Here is a 13,434-nt window from a genome sequence, read left to right on the forward strand (position 1 = left end):
GTCCCGGTATCGTATCACCATCACATCTTTTGCCTTTACCTTTGTTTTAGTTTTCCTTTTCAGTTTTCTTTTTCTCTAGTAGTTTAAAAGTCTTAGTGTTTTACTTTTGAGTTTTTCTTTGTGTCACCCCTGATGTATTCTTGCTCGTGAACCATATAATAAAGAGTGTCTTAGTTGAAGGGCTTTGCCTCTTGCCATGATCAAAAGAGTGAGAATAGAACAAAAGCATGAAAAGATCATGTAATGATCTTATGGGAAGTGATGGCTTCACATATAAAAAGAATGAGGATTGAAACTTGTTGAGGGTAGGAAAACGTAGACCTTGGTCATTGTTGCAATTAATAGGAATTGATAAAGAAGGAGAGGTTCACATATAAATATATCATCTCTCACACCATCTATGATTGTGAACACTCACTAAACTATTGCATGCCTAGAAGTAGATGTTGGACAAGGAAGACAACGTAATGGATTGTGTTTGCTTGGCTCTGAACAATGTTATATGATTAGAGAGCCCTTAGCATGTGACGATTGCTTCCACCTCATATTAGCCAAACCTCCCGCACCAAGTTGAGATACTACTTGTGCATCCATAAACCTTCAAACCAGTTTTGTCATGAGTGTCCATGATACCTACCTATGGATTGAATAAGGTCCCTCAAGTAAGTTCTCATCGGTGCAAGCAATAAAAATTGCTCTCTAATATGTATGATCTATTAATGTGTGGAAAATAAGCTTTATACGAACCTGTGATGAAGAACACATAAAAGCGACAGACTGCATAATAAAGTTCTTTATCACAGGGGGCAATATAAAGTGACGTTCCTCCGCACTAAGAGGACACGCATCCAAACCTCAAAAGCGCATGACAACCTCTAGTTCCCTCTGTGAAGGGCCTATCTTGTACCTTTACTTTTTGCCCTTAAAAGAGTCATGGTGATCTTCACCAATTCCCTATTTTGCCTTTGTCTTGGCTACCGTCACATGCTTGGGAAAGATCTATATTCATATGTCAACTTGGAGGTAGGTATCCATGAATTATTATTGTTGACATTACCCTTGAGGTAAGCAGTTGGGAGGCAAATATAAGCCCCTATCTTTCTCTGTGTTCAGCTGAAACTTTGATCTCATGAGTACCACGTGAGTTGTAGCAATTGTAGAGAACGAAAGAATGATTGAGTATGTGGATTTGCTTTACAAGCTCTTACTTGACTCTTTCTGATGTTGTGATAAATTGCAATTGCTTCAATGACTAAAGGCTACCGGTTGTTACTTCTCAGTTAGGTTCTTGATCCATGCTTTACTTTGTGAAGGAATTATCACTTTAGCATGAGAGATTATATGGTGGTATTGTTGTTCTGATCATGATCATGATGCATGCATGTTCGTATCTTGTTTTGTCGACACCTCTCTCCCTAAACATGTGGACATATTTATTGAGCTCGACTTTCGCTTGAGGACAAGCGAGGTCTAAGCTTGGGGGAGTTGATACGTCCATTTTGCATCATGTTTTCATGTTGATATTTATCACTTCTTTTGCTGTTATTTCACTTCACGGTACTATTCTTATGCCTTTTCTCTCTTATTTTGCAAGGTTTACATGAAGAGGGAGAATACCGTCAACTGGAATTCTGGCCTGAAAGTGGAGCAAAGTTGAGATACCTATTCTGCGCAACTCCAAACGCCATGAAAAACAACGGAGATTTTTTCCCAATTTTTAAAAAATACTGGGCTGAAGAAGTGCCAGAGGGGCACGAGGGGGTGCCCACAAGCCTGCATGGTGCGGCCACCCCCAGGCCGCGCCATGGGGGCTTGTGGGAATCCCACTGGACCATTGCCCCCCCTCTTTTGCTATATGGAGGGTTTCGTCCAGGAAAAAATCAGACGGGAGCTTTTTCATGGTTTCGCCGTCGCCACGAGGCGGAACTTGAGCAAAACCAATCTAGAGCTCCGGCAGGACGATCCTGCCGGGGAAACTTCCCTCTCGGAGGGGGAAATCGTCGCCATCGTCATCACCAACACTCCTCTCATCGGAGGGGACTCATCACCATCAACATCTTCATCAGCACCATCTCATCTCCAAACCCTAGTTCATCTCTTGTAACCAATCTCCATCTCGCGACTCCGATTGGTACTTGTAAGGTTGCTAGTAGTTTTGATTACTCTTTGTAGTTGATGCTAGTTGGATTACTTGGTGGAAGAGTTTATGTTCAGATCCTTGATGCTACTCATTACACCTCTGATCATGATTATGATTATGCTTTGTGAGTAGTTACTTTTGTTCCTGAGGACATGGGATAAGTCATGCTAATAATAGTCATGTGAATTTGGTATTCGTTCGGTATTTTGATATGTTGTATGTTGTTTTTCCTCTAGTGGTGTTATGTGAACGTCGACTACATAACACTTCCCCATTATTTGGGCCTAGAGGAAGGCATTGGAAAGTAGTAAGTAGATGATGGGTTGCTAGAGTGACAGAAGCTTAAACCCTAGTTTATGAGTTACTTCGTAAGGGGTTGATTTGGATCCACTAGTTTAATGTTATGGTTAGACTTTGTCTTAATTCTTCTTTCGTATTTGCGGATGCTTGCGAGAGGGGTTAATCATAAGTGGGATGCTTGTCCAAGTTAGGTCAGTACCCAAGCGCCGGTCCACCCACATATCAAACTATCAAAGTAACAAACGCGAATCATATGAACATGATGAAACTAGCATGACAGAAATTCCCGTGTGTCCTTGGGAGCGTTTTTTCCTCTTATAAGACTTTGTCCAGGCTTGTCCCTTGCTACAAAAGGGATTGAGCCACTTTGCTGCACCGTTGCTACTTTTGTTACTTGTTGCTTGCTACGAATCATCTCACCACACAATCACTTGTTATCGACAATTTCAGTGCCTGTAGATTTTACCTTGTTGAAAACCACTTGTCATATCCTTCTGCTCCTCATTGGGTTCGACACTCTTACTTATCAAAAGGACTACGATTGATCCCCTATACTTGTGGGTCATCACACACCGACGAGGGCACCGGCCGCTTGCTCCGTCGCTCCGTCTCGTCGTCATCTCCATCGCCTTGCCGACCGCCTGCCGCCTTCTCCCGCTCATCTCGCCTCTTCTCTTCTTCCTCACCAGGAGCTCAAGATGGAAGGAATCCCCTTTTCTTCAAGCTCGCGATTTGCTGGCTCCGGCGGCGGCGCTGCCCCGTGCACCCTCCGGCTCCGGCGAGGCTCCGGTAAGTCCCTCCACTCTTTCAAATTCAATCATCTCTTCCTCACCCCCATCCTCCCTTCCTCAACCATCCTCTCTCCCTCTCAGGTCCACTACGCGACTCTGCAACTCGCTCGTGCATCGCAACAGTTTTCGAGGGTAGAGTATTCAACCCAAATTTATTGATTCGGATCAAGGGGAAGCGAAAGAATATTCTCAAGTATTAGCAGCTGAGTTGTCAATTCAACCACACCTGAAAGATTAGTGTCTGCAAGCAAAGTATCAGTAGCAAAGTGGTATGATAGCAACGGTGCCAGAAAAAGATCTGTTGACGGCAGACTATTCCTAACTTGTTGTATCAATGGCGCCAGAAAAGTCTTGCAACAGGTAACAACAAAGTAACAAGTAACAGCAGTAGTGACAGCAGTAACAACAGTAGTAGCGACAAAGTAACATAGCAAGGACCAGTAGTAAAAGACTCGTAGGCATTGGATCGGTGATGGATGATTATGTCGGATGTGATTCATCATGTAACAGCTACAACACGGAGAGATAAGTAACTAGCTCCCGTTCGACAATCTAATGTAGCCATGTATTTCGTATGTAGTCATACGTGCTTAGGGAAAAGAACTTGCATGACATCTATTGTCCATCCCTCCCGTGGCAGCGGGGTCCTAATAGAAACTACGGGATATTAAGGTTCTCCTTTTAATAAAGAACCGGACCAACGCATTAACACCTGGTGAATACATGAACTCCTCATACTATGGTCATCTCCAGGAGTGGTTCCGGCTATTGTCACTCCGGGGTTGCCGGGTCATAACACATAGTAGGTGACTAAACTTGCAAGATAGGATCTAAAACACACATATATTGGCGACAACATAATAGGTTCATATCTGAAATAATGGCACTCGGCCCTAGTGACAAGCATTAAGCATGCCAAAGTAGTAGCAACATCAATCTCAGAACATAGTGGATACTAGGGATCAATCCCCATCAAAACTAACTCAATTACATGATAGGTCTCATCCAACTCATCACCGTCCAGCAAGCCTACGATGAGATTACTCACGAACGGTGAAGAGCATCATGGAATTGGCGATGGAGGAAGGTTGATGATGACTATGGCGACGATTTCCCCTCTCCGGAGCCCAGAACGGACTCCAGATCTGCCCTCCAGATGAAGAACAGGAGGTGGCGGCGCCTCCATATCGTAAAACGCGATGAATCCTTCTCTCTGATTTTTTTTCCGGGCAAAACGGAATATATAGAGCTGAGATTGGAGGCGGTGGAGCCTCGTGGGTCACTGGCTCACCCCCTCCGGTGGATCTTTGCGCAAGTATTTTTCATTAATTCCAGAAAAATTCTCCGTAAATTTTCAGGTCATTCCGAGAACTTTTATTTGTGCACAAAAACAACACCATGGCAATTCTACTGAAAACAGCGTTAGTCCGGGTTAGTTCCATTCAAATCATGCAAATTAGAGTCCAAAACAAGGGCAAAAGAGTTCGCAAAAGTAGATACGACGGAGGCGTATCAACTCCCCCAAGCTTAAAGCCTTGCTTGTCCTCAAGCAATTTAGTTGACAAACTGAAAGAGACAAAAGACAAACTTTGACGAACTCTGTTTGATCTTGTTGTTGCAACTATGTCTAACTCATATCCAGAATTTCAGCAAGATCACAAGGAAACCACATAAACAAATGGCATCTAGGTCTCATGGTAAACTCATATCAATGGCATAATTAACTAGCGAGCAAATAATAATAAGCCTCAAACGTCAACACTTCAATCAAAACAACATGAAGCAGTGCAAACAGATGGTATCTCGCAAGCTCTTTCTGAGACCGCAAAACATAAATGCAGAGCACCTTCAAAGACCAAGGGCTGACTAAACATTGTAATTCATGGCAAAGAAGATACAGTCACAGTCATACTCAACACAGTTAAAAGCAAAGCATAAAAATGACAGAGGTGCTCTCTAATTGGTGCTTTTGTAAGAGGAGGATGACTCAACAGGAACATAAATAGACAGGCCCTTCGCAGAGGTTAGCATTGATTTGCAGAGGTGACAGAGCTCAAGCTTTGAAAACAGAGATAATAGTTTTGGGTGGCATGCTTTCATTGTCAACGCAATGACTAAGAGTTCTCAACATCTTCCACGCTACACATGCTATAGGCAGTTCCCAAACAGGAAAGTAAAGTTTTGACTCCCCCACCACCAATCAATCACACTCCACGGCTAGTCGAATCCTCGGGTACCGTCCATACCAACATCAATCCTGGGGGAGTTTTGTTTGCAATTATCTTTTCGATTTGAGCATGGAACTGGGAATTCCAATTACCGGCCCCTTTCTCGTGAATGATGGTGAATAAACACATATCGAGGATAACACACCTAGCATGGAAGATACTAAGAGCCCCCTGTCACCACATGAGCGGTTCGGGCAAGCAAAACAGATTATTTCTTGAAGATTTAGAGAGTGGCACATGCAAATTTACTTGGAACGGCACGTAGATACCGCACATAAGTAGGTATGGTGGACTCATATGGAACAACTTTGGGTTTATGGAAGTCGATGCACAAGCAGTATTCCCTCTTAGTACAAGTGAAGGCTAGCAAAAGACTGGGAAGCGACCAACTTGAGAAAAAAGAAAAAAGAAACATATTTAACCATGGTCTTGTACCTTGACCCAAAGAAAAAATAAAACTATTTACACGGGAAAGCTCCCAACAAGCAAAAGAATAAAAGAAAATCTTTTTGGTTTTTCTCAAACTAGACAGACACACGAAAAGAAAACGAGAAAAAGTAAATGAACTAGCATGGATGATACAGTGGCAAAGTGTGAACACCGGCTAACAAAGTGAAAGCATAAGCAAGAATGTAAAGTCGGTGAGAAACACGTACTCCCCCAAGCTTAGGCTTTTGGCCTAAGTTGGTCTACTCCCAAAGAGGGAAATAACCAGCTCCGGGGTACTCCGGAGTGGACTGAGGATGCCACTGTTGTGTGAGCTTCTCTGGCTCCCACTGATAAACTGGCGTCTGGTATTCGACTGGTGGCTCGGGCACGGGCACCTGTGGTTGGGCTAAGCCCCAATATGCGTAGATGTCCGAGGGCATAATAATGTACCTGCCTGCATGAAGATTGAACAAAGAAGGAGCAGGCAAAGTAATAGTCTCACGAGTACCCTGACTAAATACCAGGTTATAAATCATCCTTCTACTTATATCTCTATCAAGAAAGTCATGGCGAACCATGCTATCATAATCTAGATATCTCTCGGGAAGAAGAATCTCTTCTTCCTCCTCCAGTCTAATAGGTATCTCAAAGTGTCTAGCAAGACGAGTAGCATAGATACCTCCATAGACAATGCCCTTAGAACGGTTCGTGTTCAACCGTTGAGCTACTATAGCACCCAAGCTATAAGTTTTATCATTATAAAGGGCTTCGCGCAAGACTGCAAGATCTGGGGAACTAAGTGACCCAGCCTTCCCACGACCAATCAAACATTTTCCCACAAATAATGAGCAGTACCTAAGCACGGGAAAATGTATGCTAGCAGCTCTAGCGCAAGACACTCCTCTCTCCTCTCCTACGGCAATTGTATCGATGAAAGCTTCCAAATCCCATGGACGAGGTTCATGAATATCCCCAACGTAAGGTAATTTGCAAACATTGCAAAAATCCTGGAGTGACATGCGCTGGGGGATATCATAAAGTTTGAACTCAACTATAGGAGGATTCTTCCTCGGATAGAAGTTAAAGCTTTGTACGAAGATATTAGTGAGGAGGAGGTATTGCGGACACTTATCTTCAACGAAGGCGGTAAGGCATGCGTTCTCCATCAAGTGATAAAAGTCCTCATAAATTCCAGCGGCGCGTAAGAACACGTCGCTTGGCCACTCGCATGCTCGGACTTCTGCGACTCGAGGGACCAGATACTTGGGCTTCTTCTCATTCCCATCATCCTTGGGGTCATGGCTTGAAGAGCCTCTTACGAACCTCCTCATCTTTTCCTTTCTCTATCTCTGAAAATTTCTGAAATTTTTAGTGATTCTAAGTAAAAGTGAATAAGGCTCAACAAAACTTAGTAGCAACTACTCCCACAAGTGCTTAGAGGCCATATTACGCATCAAAACTACTTGGGACCAGCTAAAATTAGCATGCAAAGCTCAAGAACATGGTCACCAAGGCAGCAAAAATACGCGAAGTATAAGGCACTAGAGCAAAAACTAATTGGACCAATGGAGGAGTCGCTTACCAAGGAGTAATTTCCCCAAAACAGTTCGGAGAATGGTGCCTTGAGCAAAGAGATCGAAAATCCCAGCAAGAGGAGCAAGAACACGGGTTTGAGTTGTGAAACGATTTTTTCTGGGGGTAGGAGAACCAGATGAGAGCAAGAATGAGTGGAGGGGGTGCCTGTGGGCCCCACAAGCCTGGGTGGCGCAGCCAGGGGGGTGCCCGCGCCATCAGGGCTTGTGGCCCACTGGTACAACCCCCACACAAGCTCTTTGTCTCAGAATTTTTCAAAAATTCCAGAAAAAATCATACTTGATTTTTAGGACGTTCGGAGAACTTTTATTTTCGGGGTACTTTTCTACCGGACGCTAAAACAGAAAACAGGGAAAACTAAACTAAATCTATCATTTTTCTTCTAAGCAACCTAAAGCGAAAGCTTGTAATAGAGGTTTGTGACTCCTTGATTCATCCATCTCATGGTCATCGAAAGAAATCCGTCAATGGGGTTGATCAAATCCCCTCGACAAAACTTAATCACAAAAGAGAACGGAGAATTTTCGAATAGTCACTAGGTTACCTCAATGGGGATGTGTATATCCCCAACAAGCAAATCATACTTCATCTTGACACGAGGGATAGGGCATTCAAAGCTCCCAATAAGAATCGATGAAGTTTTTTCGATAGCATTAATGCAATGTACTCCATATTGTTTCTTCGAAAAGTGCATCATATGCTCATTACCGTTGACATGGAAACTGACATTGCCTTTGTTGCAAATTATAACAGCCCTTGCGGTGTTTAAAAAGGGTCTTCCGAGGATGACATCCATGTCATCATCCTCGGGAATATCCAAGATAACAAAGTTTGTTAAGATAGTGACGTTAGCAACCACAACATGCACATCCTCGCAAATGCCGATAGGGAAAGCAGTTGATTTGTCGGCCATTTGCAGAGAAATTTCAGTAGTGTCAACTTATCCAGTTCAAGTCTACGATAAAGAGAGAGAGGCATAACACTAACACCGGCTCCAAGGTCGCATAACGCAGTTCTAACATAGTTGCCTTTAATGGAGCAAGGTATAGTGGGCACACCGGATCACCTAGTTTCTTGGGAGTTCCACCCTTGAAGGTATAATTAGCGAGCATGGTGGAAATCTCAACCTCAGGTATCCTCCTCTTATTAGTCACAATATCTTTCATGTACTTAGCATACGGAGACATTTTGAGCATATCTTTTAAACGCATTTGCAGAAAGACAGGTCTGATCATCTCAACGAAGCGCTCAAAATCTTCATCATCCTTTTTCTTGGATGGTTTGGGAGGAAAGGGCATGGGTTTCTGAACCCATGGTTCCCTTTCTTTACCGTGCTTCCTAGCAGCGAAGTCATTCTTATCGTATCTTCTATTCTTAGGCTGTGGGTTATCAAGACCAGGTTCAATCTCCACATCCTTTTCATTGCTAGGTTGAGCATCTTCATGAACATTACTATTGATATTATCATCAGGCTCATGTTCATCACCAGATTGTGTTTCAGCATCAGAGACAGAGGCATCGATTGGACTCTCAGGTGTAGCAGCAACATTGTTGCTAGCGTGCATGTTCCTATCATCTTTCTTCTTCTTTCTAGGATGACTAGGTGCATCAGTGCTAACTCCTTGAGAATCTTGTTCAATTCTCTTCGGATGACCCTCAAGATACAAAGGTTCATGGGTCATTCTACCGCCTCTACTGACGACTCTGACAGAATTTTCAATCAACTCATTGAACAAGTCATTCTAAGCTTTAAGTACTAGTTCTACCTGAGTAGTAATCATAGAGGCATGTTTGCTCAGGAGCTTAAGATCATTGACATTTCTGTCCACACAAGCACTTAAATGACTAATCATACGAGCATTATGTTCTAATTGTCTGCTAACATAATCATTGAAGCTCTGTTGTTTGGCAACAAAGTTATCAAATTCATCCAAGCATAGGCTAGCAGGTTTATCAAAAGGAATATCACTCTCATCAAACCTACGCAGAGAATTTACTTCTACTACCTGTATCGGGTTATCAAGACCATGGATCTCTTCGATAGGTGGTAGATTTTTGACATCTTTAGATTTAATGCCTTTCTCTAGCATAGATTTCTTGGCTTCTTGCATATCTTCGGGACTGAGGAATAGAATACCTCTTTTCTTCGGAGTTGGCTTAATAGGTGGTTCGGGAATAGTCCAAGCATTCTCATTGCACAAGATGTTATTCAATAGAATCTCAGCTTGTTCTACAGTTCGTTCCCTAAAAACACTACCGGCACAACTATCTAGGTGGTCTTTGGAAGCATCAGTAAGTCCATTATAGAAGATATCAAGTATTTCATTCTTCAAGAGGGTGATCATACAAAGCATTCAGTAGCTGAATGAGCCTCCCCCAAGCTTGTGGGAGACTCTCTTCTTTAGCTTGAGCAAAGTTGCACATTTCCTGCAAGGCAGCTTGCTTCTTATGGGCAGGGAAATATTTTTCAGAGAAGTAGTAGACCATATCCTGGGGGCTACACACACAACCAGGAGCAAGAGAAGTGAACCAGGTCTTAGCATCATCCTTTAGCGAGAAAGGAAACAGCTTGAGGATATAGTAGTGGCGGATCTTTTCCTCACTAGTGAATAGGGTGGCTATATCGTGCAGTTTGGTAAGATGGGGTACAACCGTTTTAAGACTCATAACCGTAAAAAGGATCAGATTTGACCAGAGTGATTAACTCAGGGTCGACAGAGAATTCATAATCCTTATCGGTCACAAAGATAGGCGAAGTAGCAAACTTCGGGTCGTATTTCATCCTAGCGTTCAGAGATTTTTCTTTCCACTTGCGTAGTAATTTCTCAACATCATAGCTATCCTTACACGCAAGAAAATCCTCAGCTATCTCTCCCTCCATAACATAACGCTCAGGCATAACAGGCAATTCAGGCATATCAGGAGAGCTAGTTCTAGCATGCAAAATAGCAGGTTCTACTTCAATGGCATCAGCAGTTTCAGAAGTATCATCACATCTAGCAGCAACTCTAGCAATTTGTGCATCAAGGAATGCACCTAGTGGCAAAGTAGTATCAAGCATAGCATCATCAGGCATAGCATCAAGCATAGCATCATCAGGCATAGTATCAAGCATAGCATCATCGGGCATAGTATCAAGCATAGCATCATCAGGCATAGTATCAAGCATAGCATCATCATAAGCATCATGGGCAGCAGAAGTAGCATCATCAAACACATGCGACATATCAAGATTTATAGCAGGAGGTGATGTCACAAACTTACTCATAACTGAAGGTGAATCAAGTGCAGAGCTATATGGCAGTTCCTTACCTGTCCTCGTAGTGGAAGGCAAGACTTTAGTTCTTGGATCTATCGGATTCCTCATAGTGACCAGCAGACGAAAATCCCAAGTGACTCAGAGAATATAGTTGTGCTTCCCCGGCAACGGCGCCAGAAAATAGTCTTGATAACCCACAAGTGTAGGGGATCGCAAAAGTTTTCGAGGGTAGAGTATTCAACCCAAATTTATTGATTCAACTCAAGGGGAAGCGAAAGAATATTCTCAAGTATTAGCAGCTGAGTTGTCAATTCAACCACACCTAAAATATTAGTGTCTGCAAGCAAAGTATCAGTAGCAAAGTGGTATGATAGCAATGGTGCCAGAAAAAGGTCTGTTGACGGCAGACTATTCCTAACTTGTTGTATCAATGGCGCCAGAAAAGTCTTGCAGCAGGTAACAGCAAAGTAACAAGTAACAGCAGTAGTGACAGCAGTAACAATAGTAGTAGCAACAAAGTAACGTAGCAAGGACTAGTAGTAAAAGACTCGTAGGCATTGGATCGGTGATGGATGATTATGCCGGATGTGATTCATCATGTAACAGCTATAACATGGAGAGATAAGTAACTAGCTCCCGTTCGTCAATCTAATGTAGGCATGTATTCCGTATGTAGTCATAAGTGCTTAGGGAAAAGAACTTGCATGACATCTATTGTCCATCCTTCCTGTGGCAGCAGGGTCCTAATGGAAACTACGGGATATTAAGGTTCTCCTTTTAATAAAGAACCGGACCAACACATTAACACTTGGTGAATACATGAACTCCTCATACTATGGTCATCTCCGGGAGTGGTTCATAACACATAGTAGGTAATTACAACTTGCAAGATAGGATCTAAAACACACATATATTGGCGACAACATAATAGGTTCAGATCTGAAATCATGGCACTCGGGCCCTAGTGACAAGCATTAAGCATGGCAAAGTAGTAGCAACATCAATCTCAGAACATAGTGATACTAGGGATCAATCTTCGTCAAAACTAACTCGATTACATGATAGATCTCATCCAATTCATGACCGTCCAGCAAGCCTACGATGAGATTACTCACGAACGGTGAAGAGCATCATGGAATTGGCGATGGAGGAAGGTTGATGATGACGATGGCGACGATTTCCCCTCTCCGGAGCCCAGAACGGACTCCAGATCTGCCCTCCAGATGAAGAACAGGAGGTGGCGGCGCCTCCGTATCGTAAAACGCGATGAATCCTTCTCTCTGATTTTTTTCGGGCGAAATGGAATATATAGAACTGAGATTGGAGGCGGCGGAGCCTCGTGGGCCCCACAAGCCTGGTTGGTGCGGCCTGGGGGGTGGCCACGCTGCGTGGGCTTGTGGCCCACTGGCTCACTCCCTCCGGTGGATCTTTGCGCAGGTATTTTTCATTAATTTCAGAAAAAATCTCCGTAAATTTTCAGGTCATTCCGAGAACTTTTATTTCTGCACAAAAACAACACCATGACAATTCTGCTGAAGATAACGTTAGTCCGGGTTAGTTCCATTCAAATCATGCAAATTAGAGTCCAAAACAAGGGCAAAAGAGTTCGGAAAAGTAGATACAACGGAGGCGTATCAGACGCCGATGCCACGAAGGACGCCGCTCCACCCCTGATACGGTCTGTGCCCCTGAAGCCATTGAGGATGCCCCTCCATCCCTACTCGAGCCTTAAGGTACTCCACACCTGCTCCATCTCAGTTTTGGTCAAATCTGAATGTTCCTGCTGTATCAAGCTGCTTTTTCAGAATTTAAAACTGAAAACATGGATCTTCAGTTTCAGTTGAGAAAGTTAGAGGGAAACAATAGTGGTGAACCATAGAAAACTTGATTGGTTTCAGTTCAGAAGGTTGGTTTCTATCTGAAGCTGTGGGTTTCTTTTGTAGGCTCCCGACGCAAAGCATTATATTGCCAAGAGAATTGAGGAGCAAAGCAAGGATGTTACAACAGATGTTGATACAGCCAAGAGAGTTCAGGATCAGAGCAACGTGGATGCAGCAGATGCCAAGACAATTGAGCAGAGCAAAGTGGTTGCAACAGACGTTGACACAACCAAGAGAAGCGAGGAGAGCAATGGTGTTGCAGCGGACCTGGATGCGTCCAAAGGAAGCGAGGAACAGAGCAACAAGGTCGCCCCGGAGCTCGATACGGCCAAGAGAAGCGAGGAGCAGACGAGCAGCGTTGCTACGGCAGGCTGATGACAGAACGCAGTTGAACAGAAGCTACTTGGGAACCAGAGCGACAATAAACTTGTGGAACATTGATGATGGATGGTCAATCATCCTGGAAGCTCCTCCATTTGATCAAGTTGAAAACCAGAGCCTTGGAGACGCCGTCTTCCCGTGAGAGACATTCAGTGACCGGAAAAAAAAAGTTCCGAGGCGTATCATGGTAGAGAAGCAACATTGCTGTTCTATTTTTCAGCTAGGAGGAGGGAGTGTTTTAATCATTTTTCTAATTGCTGTCGTTTCTTCTGATCTCGTTGTCTAATATCTCTGGTAGTTCCATTGCTAATGTGATCGGAAGAAAACCATTTGCCGTGTGGGTTTAAGGACTTGGTTTAGGTAGATAAATGAGTTGGAAAAGTGGTTCCTCTTGTGTCAATTCCAGTAGTGTAGAACTATAGATTGACCTCAT

The 13,434-nt window shown here is 43.4% G+C and overlaps 1 pseudogene; it reads left to right on the forward strand.

Moving 5' to 3' along the window:
• LOC123439533 overlaps positions 1–12,995 on the forward strand; it is a 36,113-nt pseudogene extending 23,118 nt beyond the window's left edge.
• Positions 12,996–13,434: the final 439 nt, after the last annotated feature.

Source organism: Hordeum vulgare, chromosome 3H (assembly GCF_904849725.1).
Source record: "Hordeum vulgare subsp. vulgare chromosome 3H, MorexV3_pseudomolecules_assembly, whole genome shotgun sequence".
NCBI lineage: Eukaryota > Viridiplantae > Streptophyta > Magnoliopsida > Poales > Poaceae > Hordeum > Hordeum vulgare.